Source organism: Octodon degus, unplaced genomic scaffold (genome assembly GCF_000260255.1).
Source record: "Octodon degus isolate 3935 unplaced genomic scaffold, OctDeg1.0 scaffold00020, whole genome shotgun sequence".
Classification (NCBI taxonomy): Eukaryota; Metazoa; Chordata; class Mammalia; order Rodentia; family Octodontidae; genus Octodon; species Octodon degus.
The window spans coordinates 19084327-19101602 of NW_004524596.1; the positions used below are offsets into that span (position 1 = coordinate 19084327).

Here is a 17276-nt window from a genome sequence, read left to right on the forward strand (position 1 = left end):
AAAATTAAATTAAATTAAATTAAATTAAATGACTTGAATTTAGTTCTGCTTTAATTCAGTGTATGGCATTCTCTATATTTTACTGAATTTTCTTATTATTCCCTGGTCCACTAAAAAAAAGAACATTCAAAAGAAATGTTTTATTTTACCTACATGCATGAGCATACATACATGGGAGTATATACAGATATCTGGTGCCTTGACCCTAGTTTTCTGGAGAATATATAGAAAGATTTTATTATGGTTGTTATATATCTTAGCATATTTTGTGCTGCTATAACAGAATATGTGACATTTGAATATTTATAAAGAACAGAAACTTATTCTCATAATACTGCAGGCTACAGTCTAAAATCAAGGCACTCAGAGATTAAGTCCCAAATTTTCTGCTTCTAAAAGTGACAACTGAAACACTGTGTTCCCTAGAAAAAGAGAACAGTGTGTCCACCCAGACCAAAAAGGGTGGAAGAAGAAGAAATCACTATCAAAATTCCTTTAATAGTACCTATATTGATCTATTCAAGAAGACAGGGTCTTATGACACAATTCCCATCAAACCTGTTTCTCACCACTGTTATATTTGAATTTCCAGCTCTGTGGATTTAGGGAACATGCACAAATCTCAGCACGTGAATTGACATTTGGAGACTTTGATAAGTCAGAGAAGTAATACTGTATGAGCAGCTTTTAGGCATGCCTAGACTCTGATATAAAATATAATTTTCCTCCAGATGCTTGAGATCATTCTCTACTGAATGTAAGTGAAAGACTTGAATGAAAGGAACAGGGTAAAGAGAAGAATGTTGGACTCTATCTGTCCAATGTGTTACTTTCAGCCATAGGTAGTTGTTGCCAGCAACTACTGGAATATTCCATTTCCTGCTGCTATATTGTATGTATGCTGATTTTTAAAATTTTTAATCATTCTTACAAAAATCATTAATATACAATTTCTTCAGTTCTTTCTCATTCCTAGACAATTGTGAAAGAAGAGAAAGTCTAAAATGCTATCTAGAGATAGATACATAATTTCAATGTTATCAGCATTGGAGATGACCCAATACAAGGAAACATCAGGTAGCTTCAAGGATAACTACACAAAGATTTAGTACTTGGCTCACCTGTCTAAGTTCGTGGTCATTGAAGCCTTCCTCTATCTCTTCTTCATTTTCTTAAATTGTTGAATTAGATAAATACACTATGTTACGGTTTGTGTCTAACTGTCCTCCGAATGTCTCATGCAATCAGTCACTGGGACAGGCTTCTAGAGTTCCTGATTAATTCATGATCCAACACTGGGATTGTGGGCATGAGTACTACACCTGTACTAGAGTGGGAAATCTGCATACAATAGAAGGGAGGGAAGGAGAGAGGCTTGCTAGCTGCCACAGCCACTGCCCCTCCCTTGATCTTTGCTGTTTTCCACTGCCATGAACTGCCACCCTCTGCTATGTTCCACATAGCCTTGGATCCAGCTGAATAAGGACTGAAACCTCCATCAACTGTCAGTTAAACAAAACTCCTTTCTTGTTTTTAGGTTTTGGGTATTTTTGTCCCACCAACAAGAGAAAAGTAACTGAGGCATGCTACTTAACTTTCATTATTATACAAAAGATAAATAATGCATACAAAATAACTTGATACTTTACTCAATAATAAATTATTTTCTACCAGTGTTACATAATTATTCTTTTGTTTTGTTTTGTTTTGTTTTGTTTTGTTTTGTTTTCCAGTACTGTGAATAGAAGCCAGGGTCTTTGCACTGAACTATTTTGTTTTTCATTTTGAGATAAATTCTTCCTGAATTGCTGAATAACCCAAGCTGGTTTGAAAATGCAATCCTCCTGCCTCAGCTTCCCAGAAAGGTAGGATTACAGGCATGTATCACCATTCCAAGTTAACTTGTCACTCATAAATCACTTCTAAAATAAAACTGATGCCATTTCAGCACCTGATTTGGTTTGGGTAGAGCTTCTTTTTATTCATACCAACATTAATGACCAACAATGTGGAATTATATTTTCAATTATAATTCTATTTCATACCCAAATGGATAGCTAAAGTTACAAAAAAGAAGGAAAAAGTATACAAATTTTAAATATCTTCCCCAAATATTTGTCAGCCAGAAAATGAATCTTCATTTTAGTACATTTGTAGTGTATGAAGTTTTCATTCATCTTGAAAACAAATCCATGTACATGACACAGCTTGATTCTTTTGTAATCCATTTCTGTTTCCCACCTACTTCCCTCCCTCCATCTCCTCTTTCTTCATTTTCATTATTATTGTTATTATTATGAGTTCATATCTATAACATGTAGTATTTACTTTAATTGCTGATATTTGGAAATGGGCTTTTTGAGTCTCCCTTGTAAAAGAAATTCTATAGTTAACTAAAATTAGTGCAGTCACCTGGTTGCCTGCAGATGTGAACAACTGTCTCTCCCAGCTTCTGATCCAAACCCCTGCCCTTCCCAGACAGGCCTGCTCAGTGAAAGAGCATTGGAGAGCTACAGAAACCAGATGTGTTCATTCTTATTTTTATTCCTTAATGATAGAGTAAGTTTTCATGGATACTCTCCTGCGTAAGTGCTACTTTTTTAAATAGAAAAGTATTGACTCTCTTATATAATTAAGAAACAACAACCAGCCTAGATAGTATACAAACTTTATAGCTCATTCAGTTCCTTTCATCTATAATAGAACACATGGCAAAAACATAGAACCACTGAAATCCCCGAATGATGACTACATTGATGACCCTTTAGTAAATCTCTCTGTGCTATAAATACAACGTAAAGATAATTATACTGTGACTTCAGTGTATTCAATTGTTGAATAAAAGCAGGATCAGGCATGAAGAGAAATGGATTTCTTGGCAGTTAAGGTCTACATTATCAAACTCAAAATTAAATGGCAATTTCTCCAGAAACCAATCACACATTAGGGAGACCATCAGTGTTATAATTTCCTCTAGCAGGAACAGAAACAGTGCTTCCAAGGAGGTTCTAAATGATTCACTCAAAATGCAAGTTGAAAATCACTTGAATTTTAAGCAGGTTGATATAGACTTGGAGGAAAACAAGATAGTTCCAAAGTTTTGATCACATGTAATTGCTGATATCCAATGTTTGACTTAGGAAGTAGAAATGTGAAATAAATAATTACCGTTGCTTTTATCTAAATATACCATATTCACTTCACAATAGTTACTTCAAAATAACATCATTCGCATTTATTTCTAATTTAAAATAAAAAAGGTGTATCAGTGTTCTTTTTTATGATGTGCATCAACTTCTTTAGGGGTTTCTGAAGATACACTGCCTTTGTCAGACAGACTATATTGTTAGCTTAGTACTTTAACAGGGGGAAATATAGAGTAAATAACAAAATAAAAATGGTAAGTGTGCAACCTTTAGGCATCAGACAGACTATTATGGTTTTTATCTGGATGCCCCCTCAAAACTTCATACAGTCATAGCTGGGGATTTTCCATAGATGGCTGGATCTAGAGTATGTAATGCTGAGATTAACTCATGATGATGTTCTAGGCTTAAGGACACTGGAATTAATAGTGTTAGTGCTCCTGTTCCTAAATACCCTCAATAAGATAAAGGGGGCAGAAAGATCTGTTGTTCCTGGCTTGCTTGCCTTTGTTGTCTTTTGTTTGCCATGAACTGGTTCTACTCTGATTTCTCTCAGTCAATTATGCACTGAAACAACTATACACTGTCAGCTAAGTCAATCTTTCTCCCTTTAACTTTGAGTGTTGAGAATTTTCTCTCAACAACAAGAGAAAACTAAGACAGAATCTGGTATGAAAAAAGAAGGGTCATTGCTGTGACTATACATGACCACATGGTTCAGGAGCCTTGGGAATTCTCTTGTGGGAAGGGCTTGGGAAAGTTTACAAAAATGTGGAACTGGATCATTTTGTGCTGTTCTTGATGGGAAAGTCTGGTCAAAGCTCAGGAATTCAGATGTCTGATCAAGACCTTACAAGTGAAGACCAGGCTCAGGATGTTTCTGCTGGGAAGAAGGACTTCATTTGGCTGTTGAACTCCAGACAATGTGGGTTATTGCTTGGGAGAAGGTGTGTCTACATTTTGTTCATGTTCACTGCCTTTGCCTGAGACTAAGATTAAGGGCAGTGAACTAATTAATCTTGCACAAGAAATTCAAGGCACTCTAATGTTGAAATCATGACATGGATGCTGTTGTGCATTTTTAGCTTGATCTATGTTGATAATCAAGAATGAAGAGCCCAACTTAATAATTTTAAATGGTGTGTTTGGCCAGAAAAGAAGCTTCAGTAAAGTTGTAGACTGAAAAATCAGAACATAGGAGAACTTCATTGTTGAGAAGGAACAAGAGAATAGAAAAGATGGCCTAAGGGCTTCACAAGAAGCAGCAGAACTCCACCCTTTACCACCCTAAAATTGCAAAAGTGAAAGATTTTGCTTTGAGGAGACAGCTCCAGAGCACCAAGTTTCAGAATGGTAGTGGCCTAGGGAAATTGTTCTTCGGGATTTGGCTCATAGGCACTGGACTACTGCAGCCAAGAGAAAATAAAACTGCTCTGGTTTGCAGCATACCTTGATGTCAACCACTTGATGCTGTTTTTAGTCACATAAAGAATGCAGGAGTTGTGGGGTCAGGAAGATTGCAACCTGAATTCCAGAGGAAGGTCTGAGAGACCAGGCAATATGGCCCTGAGAGTGCAATGAAGTCAAAGGTCTGGTTGAAAGTCCAGAATTTTGGAGAAGCCACAAGTGGGGAGAAAAACTGCAAAGAGAGAGAAGGCCCTGCTAAAGAAAGAAGCCATGAGAGTTACAACCAGAAGTGCCATAGGGGAGGAACTACCCAAGATCTTTGGAGTTTACAACATGTCAGATTCCTAAGGATGCTGGAAATGGAATTGTGGGATTTAATGTTTGCCCTACTAGATTTCAGTCTTGCTTTGTTCCCATTCCTTGCTGTCCATCTGTTTTTAACTTTTGGAATGGAAATTTCTATGCTGTGCCATTGAATGCTGAAAGTGTTTAGCTTTCTTTCAATTTGTACAAGGGCTTGCCATTTAGACTTTGCCTTAAATCTCAGAGGAGACTTGGAACTTGGACTTTTCAGCAGTGTTGAAACTGTTAGGACTTTGGCAACTCTTGGAGATGAACTAAATGCCTTTTGCATAAAAGGATGTGCATAAGTCTTTGTGGGGGCCAGGGAAAGAACATCATGGTTTGTGTATAGACATCCCTACAAAGTCTATTGCAGTCTTAGTTAGGGAGGGCTTTTTCAGAGGTGACTAAAGCTGAAGTATATGAGGCTGAGATTGATTCATGGTGCACAGCTAGGCTCAAGAACATTGGGATTAATGTTGTAAGTGCTACCCTCCCTGCTGACCCTGGAAAATATCAGAGGAAGAAGAAGACCTGTGGTTGTCCCTTGCTTGTTTGATTTTTCTGTTCTGCTTCCTATAAACTGGTTCTACTCTTTGATGCCCCTCTGCAAACTGCCTGTTTTGAAGTCCATTATAGACTAAAACCTCTAAACATTATGAGCTAAAGAAACCTTTATCCCTTTGGGGTGTATTGCTGAGCATTTTGTTTGAAAAGTAACTAAGACAAAAATGTATAAAATGGGAAATTGAGTAAACAATCACACTAGTGAAGTTGAGTCCTTTGGCATGTTTTAAACTGTGTTTTCATGATTGAAAATATTTATATAAATGTTTAAGAAACTGTTTCAGTGACTCATTATATTGTAGCACAAATGCTGCCTTCATAAAGCTTTTACATAAACTTTTCCAAATACAAGAAATTTAACTTTCATTATTAATTTGTGAGATTTAGTTTGACATTTCTGTCAAGTGTGTATAATTTGTCATATAATAGAGTTAAATTTTATCTCCAATGTTTAGATTATAATACGTACTTTGGCTTTATTGTTAACTTTCATTTTTTTATTCTTCATTTTCAGTCTGTACTGTCATCTTTCATGATAGATTTATGATGTTTTATAGGAAGATCATACACTTTCACAAGTTTCATAATCCAAGCAGTCTTTGTATGGTGCATATTTCATCTCTCTTTTTTTAGTTTCTCACTTGTGACTGTGAAGCATATCACAATTAACAATCCCACAGTTTGCTCAACCATGTAAATGCTTGTTATTTTTGTTGATTATGTAAAGCAGACTTTTTATTGTTTTGGCAAACATAATAAGAGACTATAAACTAAACACCAGAATGGGCCATAAAATTTTTCTGTTAAATCAAGCTCCATGGCTGAACTGAGAATGCATGCATAATGCAGGCTAGATGTGCTTTGAAAATATTATCACAATATTATAACTATACATTTTCTTTCTTTTCATAAAAAATATGTTAAAGATATTTTGAATTAACTTGCAGCTGATGGATTCCTGACCAAATTTCTTTCAACAGGTACTTTGGATTAATTTGTTTTGCAGGGTCAGATAATGAAGAAATACATGGCAAGCCATCAATTTTAAAACCTTATTAATTTTCATTAAGAAATTTTCACCAGGGGCTGGTGAGATGGCTCAGTGGTCTAAAGCACCTATTTAGAACAAGCTTAGCAAAGCACAGGGACCGCGGTTCAATCCCCCAGCACCACATGCCAGCCAGCCCCGCCCCCCCGGTGGTCTGAGCTGCCCCCACACACAAATAAATAAATGTTATTAAAAAAAAAAAGAAATTTTCACCAGTTCTCTTCAGCAATTATTATGGAAAGGAGAAAACTATTAAGACAAACAATTAAAATTAAGGGGAAAATTAAGCAGGTACTTTATTCTAATTTAGGCTTAATTATTTAATTTATTAACATGATGAGAAGAGCTACAGATTGCTAATTCTTTTTCTTTTTAATATATTTGGTAGAGGGTCTACAGGGTCTCACTACACAGATTGGACTCATAGTGATCCTCCTGCTTTCGGCCTCCCAAGAGCTGGGATTGCAGGCTTATGCCACCACACCCCGTCTCAATCACCCTCTCAGTGTGCCCTGGGGGCGGGGCTGGTATGGTACATCAGAGATTAAACCCCAGCCACTGTGCTCTGCTGAAGCAGGTGCTTTATTCCACTGAGCTATTTGGCCTGCACTTGCTAACTGTTTTTTAACCACTGACAAATTTAATCATCTTCATCATCATTGTTGAATCATTAGGTTGCTTGTTTCTATTGGTAAATTGAGAGGGATTTTTTACGTTAAATTTTCTCATTTAATAAATTAAATCCAATAATTTTGATAATTTTTAACTGTTCCTTTCCTTTTGCCCTACGTTGACCTACACTTAGTTACTCTTAGCTTGTACACATTTGTACATCTTAATTTTTAAAAGAAAAATTATAAAGCAGTAAGCATGGCCATGTCAGTTTCTCAAATACCATTCAGAATGTTCTGACCGTTTTTATTTAGGAACAAAGACTTTGTTCAATATGGCTACATGTGAACAAATCCTGGGGACATACAGCACATGTTTTGACAGCTGATATTTGGGTAACTATTTTCAGGGCACATGAGGAAATGATATGCATGATGTGATCCAGAATGTATATTTTTTCTAATTGGAAATTAGTTGTCATTATTGTTTTGAAACTGTGGTTCTTGTCCAAGCAGATGCACTTCACCTACCACAAGCACCGAACATATATTTCAATTTACTTTTGCTGTAAAAGCAACAGACTTTTTATTAATTCTGAATTAACCCCCTGGCAAACAGCAGGACATAAAATGTGGTTAATGGCTGGAGAATATTAATTGCAAAGCTTTAAAATGAGTAACTTCTATTCTAACCCAGAAAACTGCCCTGAAACTTGATTAAACAGTGATGAGAGACACAGCTCCTTAACACACCACAGCTTTCTGACACGTCCTCATACCTCTGTGCTCTTTTTATTGTACCAATTCTATGCCACTACCAGCAATTGAAAAACATCCATGTATTGCCAAAATCGTAATTTCTTCACCTAGACGGTTACCAATCACAGAATATTATATCTGTATTTAAAAACCTGTATTATCATTAATCTATAGTGTATATTTACATTTTAAATTTATAGTTTTTCCTTTTTATTTCTAGAGATGGAATAGGAGAAATAAAATAAAAAATCCTGCTAAGTCTTTATGTAAATATTGGGGGAAAACTTTATTTTAGTAAAACATTATAACTGGATATAATTTTTTTTACAGAACAGAATGACTTTTGAAGCATTTCTGAAAGGAGAAGAAAGAAAAAGTCTACTAATTTTGGGCTAGGAATATCTTATAAGGTAAAGTTATATTCAACAAATAACCAATTTATTGGTTTCACCCTTCCTGAATCTGCAATTAAATCATACTGTTTCAATCTGGGCATGGGACAGCATCCCTGTAATCCCAGCTACTTGGGAAGGTGAGGCAGGAAGATCACAAATTTGAACAAAGCCTGGGTAACTTAATAAGACTGTCTCAAAACAAAATAAAATAAAATGTGGGTAAGTGATAAGCACTCTTGAATGGTATCTCCACTATGGGATGGATAGATAGATAGATAGATAGATAGATAGATAGATAGATAGATATAGAGATATAGAGATATAGAGAAATAGAGATATAGAGATATATATAGTTCTTGTGTCATCATAGTAACTCATATCAGTGTTATAGCTTCCATGGGGCTGAGGTAGGAGAAAGTGTGTTTTTAAGATTATGTGTGTGTTACCTCAAACTTTCCAGCAGAAAGACAAAGCATATCTACCCTTGAAAAATAGCTCTGAACTGATTAAACATATATTTTTAGATGGCCCTAGCAGTGTCCTTTAGATTAAACATCAAATAGCTAGTTCTTCTTTCTGAAATATCAATTTCCGAGACTATTTTATTTGACTATTTTGATTCTGAATCATCCTGGTTTCAAGAAGGAATGAATAGTTAACTCATTTCCTCTTCATAATAGGATTTTTCAAATGAAATTTGTTGATTTGCCTTATGTTTAGAACAAGTAAGACTCTGTGTGTGTGTGTGTGTGTGTGTGTGTGTGTGTGTGCATACTTTTTTCTTGACTTGTGTCTCAGTTACTTTTTACTTATTGCTGGGACAAAATACCTGACACCCAAAATAAAAGAAGGAAGTGTTTATTTAGCACACAGTTAGTGGAAGTGTCAGGCCATACTCGGCTGGCTCCAAGGCAGGGTAGCACATGGAAGAGGGCAGCAGTTCATGGTAGCAGAAAACAGCAAAGTGCAAAGGGAGAAGTTGCAACTGTGGTGTCTAGAGAGCCTCTCTCCCTTCCATGCTGACCACAAACATTGGAGAAAAAGAAACGGAACACTCCATTCTTCCTCAATTTTACCTTTTATATCCTTTAAGTGATGAGTCACTCTTAGGTGGAGCCTCCACTCCCAAGAGAAGGGCCTCCATACCCTACTGTGTATAATTTCTGAGCCTATTTAGCTAAGCTTTTAAATTCTCAAGTGGACACAATGTATCAACCACTATAGCCTGTCAACACTTACCTTTTTATGTTTCTCTTCAAACTTAACCTCCCCATACTGAAAAGCACTCTAACATCTCAGTATTGTGTACTTACTAATCTAAATGTATCCTGCTGTATACTACTTGTTGTAGAGGAACTCTGATCAGTTCAATGGCTCGAAATGTGAAAGGGAATTTAAGAAGATCCTGGTAGTAGCATCTGGTGCAGTAATCAGTCTCAGCACCGCAGGCAGTCATCAGCTACAAGGCAAAGAGTTGAAGACAAAACTGAGAGTAATAAGAAGACAAATCAGACTGTATGTGAAACAGACCCCCTGTAGAACGAGGCCTTGGAGGCTTGCGTGGTGATAGACAGAAAGCAGCCAGCCAGCAAGATAGAGCAGCTACAAGCAAGGTTAGAAGAGCAGTGCCTAAAGCAGAAAACAGATATTTTGTTCAGACAGTCTCTGATCTTTCCTCCCACTGGTTACCTCTTTGGGGATGATACCAGTATATTGTATTACATGTTATCCACTTGGAATATTCTCAGGTAGAAAAATAAGGAAGGATACTTTCAAATTTCAGCTGTCCTCTTGAAAGCTTTCTTCACTTCCTTAACAGGTCAGTTATAATCTATTGGTCAAAGGTTTAGCTGCTTCACAGTATGCCTCCTGTTGGAATACTGGGAGGTTTTCTTGGTGAGACTAGATTGTTCTCTCTTACCTCTTTATATAGCCTTTTTTCATGCTTATGGGCTAATGTTAGCAAAGAGCTGCAATAATTAAATATCAATATTAATTTGTGAAAGTCACTGAGATGCCCTAAGTGATTCTAAGTAGTACAAAATAATTTGTGTTTAGAATATTTACAACCTGATCAGACTCATGAACACAACTGAATTTTAATCAATTGCGTGTATCTGATTGATGAGTCATTTAAAAATGTGTCTCGTGATATAAAATACAGAACAAATAACAACTCATAGATCAGGATTTTTTTTCTAATGAAACTAACTGGATGAGTTTGTTGTGAACAAATGAACAATGATTGGATTGAAAGGAATATAGTAAGGAATTATGTATCCAAAACCAAATTTTTCAAGTAAATGAATTATATGTTGTAGAAAAGATAGTTATATGAAAGTTTTAGCTCAAAAACTCACATTTTGTCATTTCTGTCCAATTGAAGGTTACAATTGCTGTTGAACTTACTGACTAATACACTTTGCATACATTACATTATAATGCAGTTTTTATAAGTGTTCTGTGAATCATTTACATGACTAATCTAATTGGCCACTTGTGTACCAATTAAATGAAGTTTGCTATTCTTAGAATGATTGCAACAAATGCAGCTTTCAATATATTACTGGCTTTAATGAAAATAACAGAATACATCAGAATGGTAAAGCAGCAAACTAGTCAGTTGATATCAGGAGAATAAACTTACAGAAAAAAGAATCAGAGATGAGACTAGAACCACTTGAAAGGTACGATAAGAAGGAATAAACATAAGATTCTTGCATGAAGTGAAAATCACTGAAAGAAGCTAACCAGATCCCAAGAGAATACCTGGGTTCTCGCTCAAACAGACTCATATCCAAATGCTCCTTCTATGAAATAACAATTTTGGTCTTAAAAATTACTCCCAATTAAGTTAGATACATACAAAATCCTAAGGAAATTTCAGGAACAATAGTAAACTGTTGAAAGTGTACATTCTAAGATGAGCATAATAAGGACCCTGAGGGTTACTGCTTCCACTCAACACTGAACAGGAGATGCTCCTGTGTTGGGTGAAAGAAAAAAATAGACCGTATTAAAAAATGGAATAACCCCACCCCCAAGGCACTCTGAGAGTGATTGAGACTGCATGTGGTGGCATGTGCCTATAATCTCAGCACTTGGGAAGCTGCAAACAGGAGGGTCACTCCAAGTCTGATCTGTGTAGTGAGACCCTGTAGACCCTGTACTAAATACATTTTTTTAAAAATAGAATAAAGAAAAAATTGGGGAAGGTGACCAGCTACAATGTAATCCATAAGCTACATATCTTTCTACAGAAAAATTATTAGAATACAAAGCTATTCAGCTTAGTGACCTTATTCAAGGTCACTAAGAATCAAATTATATGAGATTAAATTAATTTTCATAAATCAGGTATAAGCATTTATATATAATATTCAAAATTATGCCACTTAAACCAATATAAGATAACTATATTAATGTTTAAAAAGTACAATAAAAGCTTATTGTTAGTCACTGAAGAGAAAATAAAAGTCATAGAGCAATAAATACACTGTTCATTCTAAAGAAAAAAATTACATTCTTAAAATGTGGACACCATTTCTGGGCCCCACCACAGTGACATTTAGAGAGCACCCCATCCATAACCAGTGAGCCCTGCAGTACCCCTGCCTTCACATCGCAGCTTTCTCTTTGTCGCATAACCATATACGTCAATGAGAATGTTGTTGCTAATTTGCCAGCTGCCTGACTGAACAGATTCTAGAACAAGGGAAAAGACAATGCAGAAATGAGGCGGTGGTGAATACAAGTTAATGTAGAGTTGAGGAAAGCTAAGAAGGATGACCAGATGATGAACAGGAGAAATGTAAGCTCCTTCTTGATGATGCTGCTACACCATTGCAGGAAAACTGCAGCCAGGGCACTGTGAATTGGACTGTAGAAGACATTGTCAAAGTCATAACCAGCAATAATCTGGAAAGCCAGCCACAAGTTACTCAAACTGCTAGGAAACTGCTTTCTCAGGAGAAACAACCTCCCATGGACCACATAATCCAGGCTGGTTTGATTCCAAAGTTTGTGTCCTTTCTGGGCACAAACTGAAGTCCCATCCAGTTTGAGTCTGCTTGCGCACTCACTAACATTGCTTCTGGGTCATCAGAACAGACCACGGCCATGATGGACTGAGGTGTCATCTCTGCTCTCATTTCCCTCTTGGCGTCTGCCCGTGCTCATATCAATGAGCAAGTTGTTTGGGCACTGGGAAACATTGCAGGTGATGGTTCAGTTTTCTGAAACTTAGATTTCAAATATGGTGCAATTGATCTACTCTTGGCTCTTCTTGCAGTCCCTGATATGTCATCTTTAGCAGGTGGTTACTTATGCAACCTTACGTGGACCCTTTCCAACCTTTGCCGCAACAAGAATCCTGAGCCCCCACTGGAAGCTGTTGAGAAAATTCTCCCTACTTTGCTTCATCTTCTGCATCACTGTGATCTTGAAGTATTAGTGGATACCTGCTGGGCTATTTCCTATATCACCAATGGTCCAAATGAACACATAGAAATGGTCATTAAAACAGGTGGTGTGCCCCATCTGGTGAAGCTTCTGGGATAAGACGAATTGCCCGTTATGACTCCTGCACTGAGTGCCATAGGGAATATCGTCCCTGGAACAGGTGAACAGACTCAGATTGTGACAGAAGCAGGAGTGCTTGCTGTCTTTCCCGGCCTGCTCACTCACCCCAAGACAAACATTCAGAAGGAAGCTACGTGGACAGTGTCAAACATCAGCAGGACCAGATACAGCAAGTTGTAATTCATGGATTAGTCCCATTCATCATCACTGTTCTCTCTAAGGAGAATTTTAAGACACAAAAGGAAGTAGTGGGACAGGGGAAGAAATTGTATACTTTGTTCATTATAGTAAAACAAAACCATTGATGAACCTTTTAACTGTGAAAGATACAAAAATTATTCTTGTTATTCTGGATGCTGTTACAAATATCTTTCAGGCTGCTGAGAAACCAGATGAAACTGAGAAGCTTAGTATAATGAATGAAGAATGTGGAGTCTTGGGCAAGATTGAAGCTCTGCAGAAGCACAAGAATGAGTCTGTGTACAAGGCCTCATTAAACTTGATTGAGAAGTGTTTCTCAGTAGAGGAAGAAGAAGATCAAAATGTTGTGCCAGACACTACCTCTGAAGCCTATACCTTCCAAGTGCAGTTTGAGGCTCCCCATACCTTTAACTTCTAGGTGTACAGCCAAAGGAGGCATTGGTTTTTGTTGTGTACTATGTTCAGTATAAGTTTGTGTTTCTGTACTAAGAACTGTTTTTTTTTTTCAATGTGGTTTCTTACTATACCACTTTTTACAATATACTTAAGCAGTTCCAAACTGTACACATTGTAGGAAGCTTATCCTTTGAAGGGTTTTCTTATTTCTATGTGGAATTTCCTATTTTACAGTGTCCTGTAAATAAATATTAAATTCCACCCTGTGCTTTAAAAATGTGAATAGCTCTATATTAATGCATAAATGGTAATTCCAATGAACTCTCAAGTAGTGGTTTACTTTCAAGAAAATCAAATTGAATATTAAAACTGATATAGAAAGGAAAGTGCCAAGATATTTTTGTAGAACAACAACATAAGGCATTCTTTTGAATTGAGTAATTACATTAAACATTGATAATATCAGATGCAGGGGGCTGGGGAGATGGCTCAGTAGAATAAGTGCTTCCCTGGCAAGCAAAAGGGCCTGAGTTCAATCCCCAATTCTGAAAAAAAAAAAAAAATCAGATGTAGGACCATGTTGGTTCAAGGACTCTTTTAATCCAGCAGTAAAACAAAACTGGAACAAGAAACAAACAAGAAACAAGAACAAGAAAACAAACTTTTTTCCTTCTAGCATCTGAAAATTGTCTTTCCCTTACTTCTTTTGGTTTTGGTTACAGGATTTGAGCACTTGACAGGCAGGCTCCGTGCCGCTGAGCTCTATTTCATGGCCTCTCTCCTTTACTGCTCTCAGGTCACTACTTAAATACTCCTTCTTAAGAAGGACTTTTACCCAGACACATTATTGAAGTTTCCCTCCCCAAAGATCTTTAAATAACTTAGGAAGTCTGACATACTGTTTCAGGCATAGATTATGATAAGCAATAAAAGAATCTCTTAAAATTGTATTTGAAACCTAGGGTGATATTTGCATAATAAAGGGGAAGTGAAGATACTAAGCCCAGTAGCAACATTTTTGTAAACCTTTCCTTTAGGGGAGAGATTAGTACATGGTAGTACATTAAACTCACGCTTTATTTCCAATGCTACAGTTTATTCAAATCTATTCTTTTCCTCTCCTTCATAATTTTCATTTTCATTTCTTTCCCTTTTTTCTGTATTTAGCACAGGGTCTACAGGGTCTCACTACATAGATCGGACTCATAGTGATTTTCTCCTGTTTTCAGCCTCTCAAGCGCAAGGATTACAGGTGTGTGCCACCATGCCCAGTCCCAATCACTGTCTTAGAGCACCTGGGGGTACGGCCAGCACGGGATCAAACCCTGGCTGCTGCACTAAGCAGATGCTTTAGTCTGCTGAGCTATCAGGCTGGCCCTTCATTCTCATTTCTAAGCCTACACAAATTGTAATCCAGTGGAATTGTCTTCCTCTTCCCCTTTTCTCACCTAAATCTAGTCCTTCCATCTAAGTAATTATAAATCATTCCTTTCATCTTCAGCCCTTGATTCCTTGAGAATTCACACCAAGAGACTAACACAGTTTTTGCCCCCATCCTTTCTGTAGGCCTTGAGCTCTAAATTACACACTTCATTTCCATTTCTTCTATTGTGCTGAGTCCCTGCCTTCCATCATGTGTCCTAATCTTTCCATCTGAATTTATTACTGCCTTAGATTCCCACTCTTGTTTCCTGGGTTAATTATCTTCTGCCTCAGTCCCTATTTCTCCAGTTTCTCAAACTCAACCCCTCAAATTTTCGCACTTTGTTTATTCATTACTGTACTACATATGCATACGTAATTGGTACCAAGTTAGTAAATGTATAAATGAGTGAATATTCTGTGTCTTAAATGTATAGGTTAGGGGGCTGGGGAGATGGATCAGTAGAATAAGCACTTGCCTAGCAAGTGCAAGGACCTGAGTTCAATCCCTAGTTCCGCAAAAGAAAAAATAAAAAAAGTATAGGTGGGAAGAGGGATCAATAATATTGCTTGCGCACTTTTCTCTGCAGCTAATAGAGTGTTGAGTATATAAGAAATGCTACTCTCTATTATTAGGGTAAATAAATGTGTATACTCTGTGTAGACTAACAAATGTGTCTGTAAAAGACCATGTATGGATAAGAAAGGCAGAGATACAAAATTGTCCATCTTTGAAGAAATTAATACAATTTTCAAAATGACAAGTTTTCTTCTAGTAGACTAAATTCTAGCAGCCATATTATGATTTAACTTTCTCTTTGTTTGATATCTATTTTTAAAAGTTAGTATTTAACTTTAAAATGTTAAGTTTCATATTTAACTTTTGAACATTGATAGACTTTGTGTTTGATTTATTTTCTATGTCCTTGACTTTGTTCAAGATGTGTATTTCAGAATCACATTACTTAAACTTTGAGATTTGATCTTATTTTTATTGTCTGAAAATTAAACCTCTATGTAACTGAGCACATTATTCAAATATTTGCTTTATTTTCTAAGTAAGTGACTTAGGCATTCTGTAGCAGAAAACTGTTCTCAGGAAAATTGGTGTAACGCACAAAGGAAGGACATGTCACAAGTGATTTTTCAGCACTATATTACTACTTTGTGTTTCAAGAAGAGACTTACAGTGCCTCATCCTTTTCCTGTGTACCAGTGTCTAGGATGAGCATGTCTCTCCACGTCCTACAGCACCTGAACCCCTCCTTCAGTCCCTTGCTCTACTGTTGGGCAATGGGTGGCCTGTCCACTGGACAGCATCCCTTGTATTGACACTGAGAGTCTCCTAACAGGAAAGTTGGAATCGCCCTTCTTTATTTTCTTTTCTGTGTCAAAACTGAACTTGAGAATTTAAAATCCCAGTCTTCCTCCTGAAAACCCAAACCTGACCAATGAATAGTCAGAATCACATGCTGTTTGAGTACTGATGGTCCTCTTTGATTGGACCGATATAAAGAGGGTATATCACATGCTAGGGTGACAAGGGAGGGGTAAACTTTCCTTATTAGTGATTTATTGGTTTCTGCAAGAGTGTAAGGCTCACACCTTTACACAAAGTATCATAGAAGAGGTATTCACTGTACTTGTTGAATGAATGAAAAAGCTTTGAGTAATGATAAAACATCCATGCAAGTGGTCTATGTCCAGTACTTGATAGGAAAAGAGCATAATTAATTATTATTAGCTGGTGAATGGCAGGGTACAATTTCTGTGATAAATAAAAGCAACATGAAAACATAAGCAGTTTCTATTTTGGCATAGACTTCATATTGCTTTCTAGTTGGTTAGTCAAATGCCTTACATCTCTTTTATTAGTGTCTTCTTGAATACATTGTGTTTTCCACATTTAATAATGTCAAGACTTGACACAGTACGGTTTACGTTTGATTTTGGCACACAGTGAACAATTCCTAAGGCAACCTATAATTCTGATCCATTAAGCTAATGCATTGCAGCTGCTGTGAGAAGTGGGCATGTCATCTTTTGATAATAAAATATAGAAAGACATAAAATATAAAATAAATAAACTAAAAAATGACTATGTTTAGGTAACATAGATTGCAATTTGCATTTTTTTCTTATAAAAATTAATAATAAGAAGGATCAATGGAACTTCTAGCAATATATATAAAATGTATAAATAAGTGTTTTAGAAAATATTGAAAACATTTCAAAAGTAATAGATATTTGAGAAGTTTTGGTAGATCAATATTCTTTATTTCTTTTTCTTCAATTTCTATTTTTAAAGTCCATTATTATTATACGTCTTGCTTAATTATTATGCCATTTATCATTATAGATTTTTTTCAAGTGGATATTATTAAACCTCATTCTTGAAGAT

The 17276-nt window shown here is 36.4% G+C and overlaps 1 pseudogene; it reads left to right on the forward strand.

The window, feature by feature from the left end:
* Positions 1-13475, forward strand: part of LOC101571299 — a 56354-nt pseudogene extending 42879 nt beyond the window's left edge.
* The last annotated feature ends 3801 nt before the right edge of the window (positions 13476-17276 follow it).